This window comes from Alligator sinensis, unplaced genomic scaffold (genome assembly GCF_000455745.1).
Source record: "Alligator sinensis unplaced genomic scaffold, ASM45574v1 scaffold1399_1, whole genome shotgun sequence".
Taxonomy (NCBI): domain Eukaryota; kingdom Metazoa; phylum Chordata; order Crocodylia; family Alligatoridae; genus Alligator; species Alligator sinensis.
Genome location: NW_005843513.1, coordinates 43,677 through 53,080, shown reverse-complemented (window position 1 = coordinate 53,080; position 9,404 = coordinate 43,677). Strand labels below are relative to the sequence as shown.

General features: G+C 41.8%; 1 pseudogene; it reads right to left on the bottom strand.

Annotated features, from left to right (window-relative positions):
• LOC102380385 overlaps positions 1-9,404 on the bottom strand; it is a 65,026-nt pseudogene that overhangs the window by 38,612 nt on the left and 17,010 nt on the right.

The window sequence follows — 9,404 nt, the reverse complement described above, 5'->3', positions numbered from 1 at the left end:
AATGACTGGTAAGCACCGCAGTCAAAAAAAAGGAAATAAAGAGTGTGCATGTGAGTGTGAGCCGGAAGCTACAGAAGAATATGTCGTTGTAAGACCAACTTGGTAAAAAATTGCAAATCCGAGATGTATGATCTGATAACTGCAATAATTCTGCAGCACTCAAATATTCAGAAAATATGATTGATGAAATTCTAAACTGGTGGAAATACAGTGCACTGAGTTCAGTGGAGCACTGCACAGTTATCGCTGAACATGTGGGCCCAGTTCTCCTTCAATACTTAGAAATATATAAGAAAAGCAAAACACCCCAACCCTGTGTGATTTACATCATCATCATCACTGCTGCCTACTTCATCACTTGATGATGAATATTCTGCTGCTTTCCAGAACGAGTTGGCACCGTCCTTTCCCTTGGCAAAGAAGCCTGGGCTCTGAATAAAGGAAATTCAATTGCATTTTTCCAGTGCAAAACCACAGGAGCAACCGTGTCATTGCACTTCCAATTGGTGCCAGCATAAGTAGTTACCATACCTTTTATGCTGCAAATATTTATTAAAAAGATAAGACTCTTCAATGGTACAAAACTGAAGCTTGAGATTTCAAAAAGAATAATGAGCTAAACTGAAATGACTGCAATCCCCTGGCAATGGAATGTGGTTAATTTTAACTAAGATATTAAATCAAAGGCTGAAACATCTCACTGTATTTTAGCAGGGCATCCTCAGATTCATTAGCAGTACAGCTGCTGCTCATCTGATCTGTTTAAAAAAAAAAAAAATCAGCTACATCTCAGTTCCTGGGGGACAATCCGGCTTTGTCTTCATGCTATTTAAAGGAGGAGTTCTAATGCCTGTGATGAAAGCCCTTGAAGGGAAAAGCATTGTGCACAGGAAAAACATGAAATGTCCTACTTTAATTTTGCCGGCGCAACAAGCCTGTCGAGCCGTGTCTGTTCCTCCGGGGGGTTGCAGACAGCAACCTCGGTAGTGGCTAAAGGCCAGCATTTGGCCCTAAATTGGAAGGACCATTTCTAGTGAGATTCAGTGGCCAAAGGCCCCTGAGCCCTTGGCTTCCACTGTGTCTGTGATCCTTGACACCACTCATTCGGATCGTAGCTTTGATGCTAATCTAGAGGGAGATCAGCTGAGAGCACAGCAGCGCTATTTAACCCTGGATGTGGTAAATGAATGAGGTAGTGATGAGCTTAAGGGCAGCCTCATTACCAGAATCTCTGAGATCCTCATCATCTTTAAAGCACCATAGCCACAACATCTCTGTAAAACAGAGGCGGGTCATTCTCAGTTTTATACATGGGAGCCGAGACTACGGCTCAGCCCGGCTTTAGGCACTCCGGTCACACAGGGGCTCTCAGTTCTCCCAAGTCATCGACAAGCATCACTGCACTTTCCTCCTCCATCACTAATGGGTGTTACAAACTTTAGGACACCACCGCCTTGCTTTAAATTTGACGTGCGGTCTGGCTCTGCATTACTTCAAGCCATCAAGACCCTTCCCTGCAACTTTTAAAATACCAACCATTCCACTTCTCATCTCTTGCCAAAGGCACTATTAGCTCCAATTATCTGAAGTGAGAGGCAGCCAGCAAACGTTACAAGGCTGATTTAACAAATAAGACACACACAGAAAGTTCCACTTTACATTAATGGCATATTATCTATGTCTTGTGAAGGGTTAATAAATTATCAAGCATGTTATGCCCAGGAGTGGCATATGTTCAAGCTGGTTATAAGCCCAGCAGTACAACACGTTCCAGATAGTTATAAGCCATGTCTATCAGCCACCTTGTTGTCTCCAAAGGACAGTGTGAGTTCGTGCCCGGTGCGCTTTTGCCGATAAACACACAAGGGTGGAGGATCCAACTTAATCTTTATTGTTTCAAGTCTGCGCAGAGAGGGGTGCTTGGCGATCATTCGCAGAACAAGCACGGGGGTTCTCTGCCTTAGACAGTCCTTGATTCCCTGCAAAAGAGTTGTAGACAGTAGCGTTAGGGTTTAGCTATCAGAGAGAGCTCTCTGCCTGGCTGTATAATTCTGAAATCTAGTGGAGAGCGATGCACTTCTGCAAGGGGTGAGACGAGCCCTGTGGAAACCACACAGCCACTGCATATGGTGGAAGACAAGCAGATCTGCACGCAGGAACCGAGCACAGGTCAGAAAGGACATGCTGGGGCTGGGACTGATGTGTTGGCCTCCACAAGCCTTCACTGTTCTCTTCTGTATATGCACTAGGGATGGAAGTGGACCACATGCAAACACAGAAGTGCTTTGTGCAAGGGTGGGACAATCTAGCCTGTACACGTTAGGATGCAATACCCTAATTTGTATATTGAGGCAGTTTGATGATCATCATTATATGTGCATTTTCTATTTGATTCCTAGCTTGTTACCAGTCGCTGTTTGAATCAACTATGCTGCAAGATCAGTTCAACTGTATTTACAGCCCTTTTCACATCACATTCACTGTTCCTCTGGGTTTGGAACAGTAACAAGCTCTTCCTTGAACATCACTTGCCAAAATAGCTGTAATTTAATTGCACTTAAGCACCCAAGGAGACTGTTTAAACTGCAGGGGAGGTTTTCTATTCTTTCCATAGCTGGTGAGACTTGCATTTCTCCTGACCAGAATAGCACATGAGTTACACATCATGCAAGGCAGAATTAGGCCACTCCATGATTGTTCATCACTAAATTTTTATTCAAACATAAAATGACCTAACAGCAAAAGAAACAACCCGTGTGTTCTTCTTGAAGCAAAATGCTCCTACTTTGGTTAGTCATTTATAGCAAAGTAGCCTTGACTGTAGAAATCTAATAAAGAAGCAATTTCTCCTTCATTTAGCATATGCTTTAAATTACCAAAATGAACCTCCCTTTAAAAATACTTTTTTTTTTTTTTTTTGTCTTTTAATGACATACAGAGTACATTTCGGCGAGTATCTGAACATTTTTACTTTACCAAAATGGGACTGGTTTTTCCTGCTTTATAACACATGGTGGCATTTTAAACCCACTTGTGCTAATATTTTATAGCGCGTATACACGATGGACAATCAGGTTCAATTAATATAAATGGATTCCAGACACAACCGTCACAGACTACTTATTTTTATACATACAATTATATGATATAATTTAATGTATTATATATAATATAATAATTGTTTGTGTGTATAATTAGAATACATTTAGAGGCAACAAGAGAGGAATAAAGCTGCCAAGCTGCTTACTTTCTCCTCAGGGCCCCAAGCCAGCTGGAGTTTCAAGCCACTTATTTAGGAGGAATAAAATTTTGTCATAAATCGGCATTAACCTCACATTTGCTGTAATCACGGGGTGAGCTATGTGAGTCATCATGCACAAGTCATGATACAGCACCTCCCATCAGCTTGCAGTTTGCTTGCACTTCATGTGGTTGCTTCTATCTCCTACATTTTGCCCCTTTCCCCCATTCCACTCTGTTTTTAATAAATTAATTATAATACACTGAAAGAATGTTTCAGAAGATGCTGAACGAGAATCCTCATGTTTTCTTTAGCCAACACCATATCAGAGTGCAGAAGCATTAATGTGCAACAGCTGCTAAACTGCATCATCTCATTAGCAAGCAATGCAATAAAGTAGCACCAGGTTAGGAAGAAAACACCTGCAAGTCAGCATTTGCCTTCTAATTGGGCCAATCTACCTTCTGAACCAGCTCTGCTGACTTTCAACACGGTGGATAAAAACAACTGATTTTTGTTAACTTCCTAACTGAGACCATTCAAATGTCCTGCCTGGAAACAGGCTCACAGGCAACTTTTGGACTCAAAAAAAGAAGAATTTCTCTCTTAGGAAAACAGGCCAGGAAACCCAGAAAGCAATCAGAGTCTTTTCTATACCAGGTATGCAATTAAAAAACCCCACAGTGTAGAGATAAGAGATTTCACAGCCAGGATTTCGTGCAAAAGGAGCCTTGCATATCTTAACTGATAAAGCATTGGCCTAAGAATCACCTGAGGCCGATCTGTTGCTCTGTTGAGATCCCACCTCCCACTGCTTGCTAGTCGGAATGCTGCTGCTGCTGCCTAGTTTCAGAGCGTGTCCCCCCAGGGACGGCTGGTGGGCACTGCTAAGCAAAGGAAAAAAAACATGTCAGTACATTTTGTGCTTCTGTTCCAAGGCTTGAAAGCACTTATGAACATTAATGAACTCGTGCAAACACTTCCTCACAGTAGTTATTAGTCCCATTTAGAAAGGAAGAAATGGATGTGTAAGGAGATAAACTGACTTTTCTAAGGTGATGATAAAACAAGACCTAGAAACCACAGGACCAGGACTGCCTAACTCGCAATACTACGGTTTAACTATCAGCTCATGTTGCCCTTCTGTACAGAATCATATAACTCCTAAACGGAGAACACTTACTACTCATGCAAGTTACCCAAGATGATGTTTTCCCACTTCAGCTAGTCAAGCGTAAAGTGTTTCGAAAGCAGGCCATCCTGCTTTGTTATGTCAGCTTAATCTACTTTCCATTGGGATCACAGCGCTGTACCTTTTTGAAATAAGGGCATAGCCGTTTGGGCAGACATCCTGGGGACAATGTTCCAGCACTAGGCTCTGTGCAGTGTGGGATTTGGGGCCAAACTAACACATTTCTAAAGTTCTTCTGCCAATCTCATCATATAGCTGGGTATTTGTGAGCCAGTGCCATTTTCACGCTGCTGATGGGGAGAATGAGGCTGCAGGCACCCGTACAGGCAGTCCTCGACTTACAACGTTTTGAGTTACAACAGTTCGCACTTACAACGTTTATAAATTGACACCCTGTTTCAACTTTATGACGTCAGTTTTGACTTTACAACGCTTGCTCTGATGTGACACCACGCCAGTGAACAAGTTCACTGTGTCACCCATGTCCCTGGAGAACATCTGTCCAAACTTGCTTGGACACTTTCTTTAAGAAAGCAGAGGAGACTCCAGAAAAACCTGCAGCCAAGACTCCTGAGAAGACTCCAGCCAAGAACCCTTCAAAAAGTCCAACCAAGAGCCTTTCAAAAGTCCAGCAAAGTCACCTCAAAGAAGTCCTTCCAAATCAATATGATTGCTATTTATAATACAAATGCATTAATGTAGCTATATTATTAATCTAGAATTGTTTGAGCACAAAATTCTGGGTTATTTTTGGTGAAAATAGGGAATCAGGCTTTGGTTCAGGAACCAATCCCCATTTATAACATTGTTTCCTATGGGAAAAATGGTTCCGAGTTACGTTTTGACTTAAGACGCAGTTTTCAGGAACCAATTATGTCGTAAGTCCGAGGACTGCTTGTATCACAAATCAGAGCTCTCATTGTGCATACACCCATTGATGGACAACGCACAGATCTCCAGCACTTGCCTAGAGCCTGATACACACTAGCCATAGCATGCATTATTCTGCATCTCCCAAAGCCATTTACAAGAGTGCCAAGGTGATGTATAATATGCTGCCAAATGACCACGGAAGAAGTTTTCTTGTATTCTCCATTGGTCAAGTGGTTGCACAATATTCAGAACATCAAACATCAAAACCATCCAGGTCTGTTCACCATGTTCAAGATGCACAAACAAATCTGGAACAAATAACCCTGTTACCAGAAGCAGGCACTATACATTTCAGAAGTCTGAAGGATCAGGCCCTCACAAAGATCATATGTTATAACCACACTTTATGGGAATTATCATATAGCACGATGAAAATTATCCCCAAGGTAAAAACAAAACAAAACAAAAAAAAAAAAGGCAGAGTGACAAGAAGTTTTGTTTCTGTTAAAACAACACATGGATCATTAAGGGTTCAGAAGTGCAGCTCCCCAGTATAACTCAGAACGCTTTGCAGAAAGCGTTCCGAGTTATAACGATCCCCTGGACCAAACAGAAGTTCACTGTTGGCTCCAAGGGGGAGCCTGCAGCCACTTTCCCCTAGCAATGGCCCCTCCTTTCTCCCAGCCTGTCCCTGCTTCAGAATGGGAGGGAGAAACAGAGCAGAGGGAGCTTGATCTTGGGGTTCCCCAGCCAACTTTGGAGGGTGAGGTGGTTGAACTGTAGTGCCCCCCCCACCTTGGGGGGCTCCAATACACCCACCCCACCCTTCAGCAGGGGCTGAAAACCCCCCAGACCAAACTCTCTCCATTCCCTTTCCCCCCTCCCATTCTGAAAACAGGCTGGCACGCAGCACAGACAGAAGTTACAGACAACACTCTATTTTGAAACATCTTCATCTGACCCTTCATGCAATGAGGGGTCAGATTTTCACCCGATCAGCCACTTTTTAAGCTGTCTGCACTTGTTTGGTCACAGCTATACCTGCTTTCTGTGACCAGACTGGGTGAAAATTGTCACTTCTGTCTGTGCCCTAAAAGGAGAAGTACAAAATTGGGCTTAAAATCTTGTTTACGGTTCAAGATCAGAACATTTTGCCAGGTATTTTATGAGTAACTGGCTCAAATGAGGGAACAAGTGTAATTGCCATTAAATGAAATATGAACCTGTGTTGATCATACAGTTACTGAAGTTATGGCTTTGTGTTGAATAAGCTGACTTCAGATTTCCTATTGATAATAAGTGAACATTAGTTTAAGCCCAATACACAGAAGAGCTTACCCTGAACGACATCTTTGATGGCCCACATGATCCTGGTAACATTGAGAGGTTGTTCTTTCTGGAACCTTAAAGATTTAAGCAAAGGTTTTAGTTTGCAACTCTGGTATCTTATGCTCAGTTAATAATCCCAATGTATGCCCTGTATTAACATGAGAAGCAGACTTAAAACACATAAAACATAATGCTCCAGTGGGACTTTTTGGGGCGTATGTCTTTTTATGTAAAACCACATGATGGTTGGCTCAGCATTACAGCGGGCGGAAATGCACTTCTGGGATCAAGAAAATGTGTTCTTACTCACAGAGGTGAATTACTTCAGATTGCTTGAAAAGAGTACCACACACACACCACCTGTGAGGTACTAATACATGCGCAAACTACCCTGCATTTACTCCTCTGGTTTTCGTCTACCTAAGAATTCTTTGAACTATATAAACTAATGAACTATCTTTGACGTGCAACTAGATTCTTCAAAGGAGCAAAAGAAACTACATATTCGGTCTAACAAACTCAGCTATTATATGACCTTTTATACACATATGCACACAGTTCTACCAGATAAAATGAACCTTATCCAAAGTCATGCATTTGTGCATTTAAGAATATTATCTTTCCCAGAAAAAAAATCTTTTAAGGCAACACACCAATTCTGAACTCTTGGGGAAAAGTTACTATTATCTTATCAGTCTTTTCTAACCGAACTGCAAGGATCAATACAGAAAAGGGTCCATGTAATCCTGACTCTATTGAAACCAAAGGGAATTTTGACATTTATTTGATTAAGGGCAATATTTCACACACAGTAATGTGTTGGATTTAATCTGTGATACCACTTCCTATCAGTAGTTATGATATTAAACTCCAGATTAAAAATTGGGTAAATGAGAGAAAGAACAAAAGACAATAGGAGCTGAATTCTCCCCTGGATGTTGTTCTCTGTTTTATGAGCCCATCTTTGAGATACCAAGCACGTGTGCAACCCTCCTGGTTGTGTATATAGAGATTAAGAGTGTTAGTCAATGCTTACTGAAGAAAGACCAGAGAATGAATCAGACACGAATAACAAGGGTTGCCTGGGACTTAAACACCTTCCATTTCCAGTACCTTTGGGGGCTGCTCTTCGTTTTGGCCTGCACTCCAGAATACATCGTCCTGCCCAGGGCTTACTGGCATTACCACCATGTCTGACAGAGAACTGCTGTGGTACGTTTCTTTACTGCTCCGGAGGTTGTCACCCTTCAAACAAATGAAGTGCATGCTAAAGACATGACCAACAAACTCAGCTATACATTACCCTATAACAGCCCTACAAGCAATAACAAACATTAGCAGTGTAGTCAGGTCTTCAGCCAAGTTCATGTGTCCCGCCAGGAAATGACCTCAGTACCTATTTCTTTTGCCCGCTGTGAAGGACATTATTTATTTTCAGGATCTGAGATGCAAGGCTCTTCCAGTGATAGCCACCAAGCCGATATGTTTTCAATAGAAAAACAAGCATCGCCCACACATCTCCAAAAACAAAATCTACATAAAAGCTAATATTTCATTAGCAATGTATCACTAACTGCTAGTGACTGGATGGTGTTAAATGGATTTTGCAAATCAAACAGATTTCAAAATGAATATTTGATGCAAAAATTCATTTCCAGTATGGAAGTAGCATATAAAACACCCAGCTACTTGCTATTTTAGGATTTAAGTATCGCGAAAATATTCCCCAAACTAACAGCTTTGCCCGCCAGCTTTTAGATTTAAAGATGACAGCAAGTGGGGGGTGTGATCTGAAATCAAACTTCTGCCAAAGTTTAGGGGGAGCTGATAAACTGGTTCCAAGTTAGGGACTTGTCTGCTTAAGAAAAATCCTGATGGAAGCAGGTGGTTATATATGAATAGCAACTGATTGAACTGAAAGGGAAACAGTCTCTCATGTGTTCTTCATTCCAAAGGGGAGAAAGTTAAAAACCTTTAAAACTCACACTTTTAAAAAAGAAATATCCAGCCATTGCTACTTCCACTTGAGATTCTGGTTAGAAAAAAAAATAGAGGAAAAAATATTCCCCCTTAGATCCTGCACTAGGATAACTAGACTCTTCAAGGGAGGAAGGGGCAGGAAGAGGCCAAAAAAGTCAGCTGAAAAAAAGACAACCCACTGCAAGAGAGAAAAACTCATCACACCAGTCTTACACTACCTGAAAAAACAAGCTTTTGGGAGGCAAGAAACGAATATGCAATCACATGGCAAGGCTAATGCTTGAGCTGGGCTCTGCAGCTATACTATCCGGTGCTCTTATCTTATCAGATCTCTCATGCAAAGCAGGACTGGAGCTCTCCAGAGAATATCAAGGTACTGCAGGATATGCTATTAGTTATTTATTAGTTGACATTCTTCCCTCTGAGTCAAGATGAACCAACATCTCAGCACGCTAACATTGTGCTGCTTGGAGGTAACTCTTTAAAATGCAACATGATGAAACCAGGGTCCTGATCACTTGCAATCCTTAGAGATACTATGACAATTTTTGTGGGAATAAAGGTGTTAACCCTTATGTCCTGACCAAATTACACGTTGCCTACTTAAAACCCATCTGTACATCCCTTTGGCTGTGATCTCCATTTTCTATACTGCTCGAGTGTGCTGTTAAACAGTTGTTGTGATTCACTCCAGAGGTAGCTGCAGTTCAGGGCACTGACAGATGTCCAACTCCCACTAACTCATGGTGCTTTGCAGGAAGCGTCATGAGTTACAGCGTTTCTCCCCCC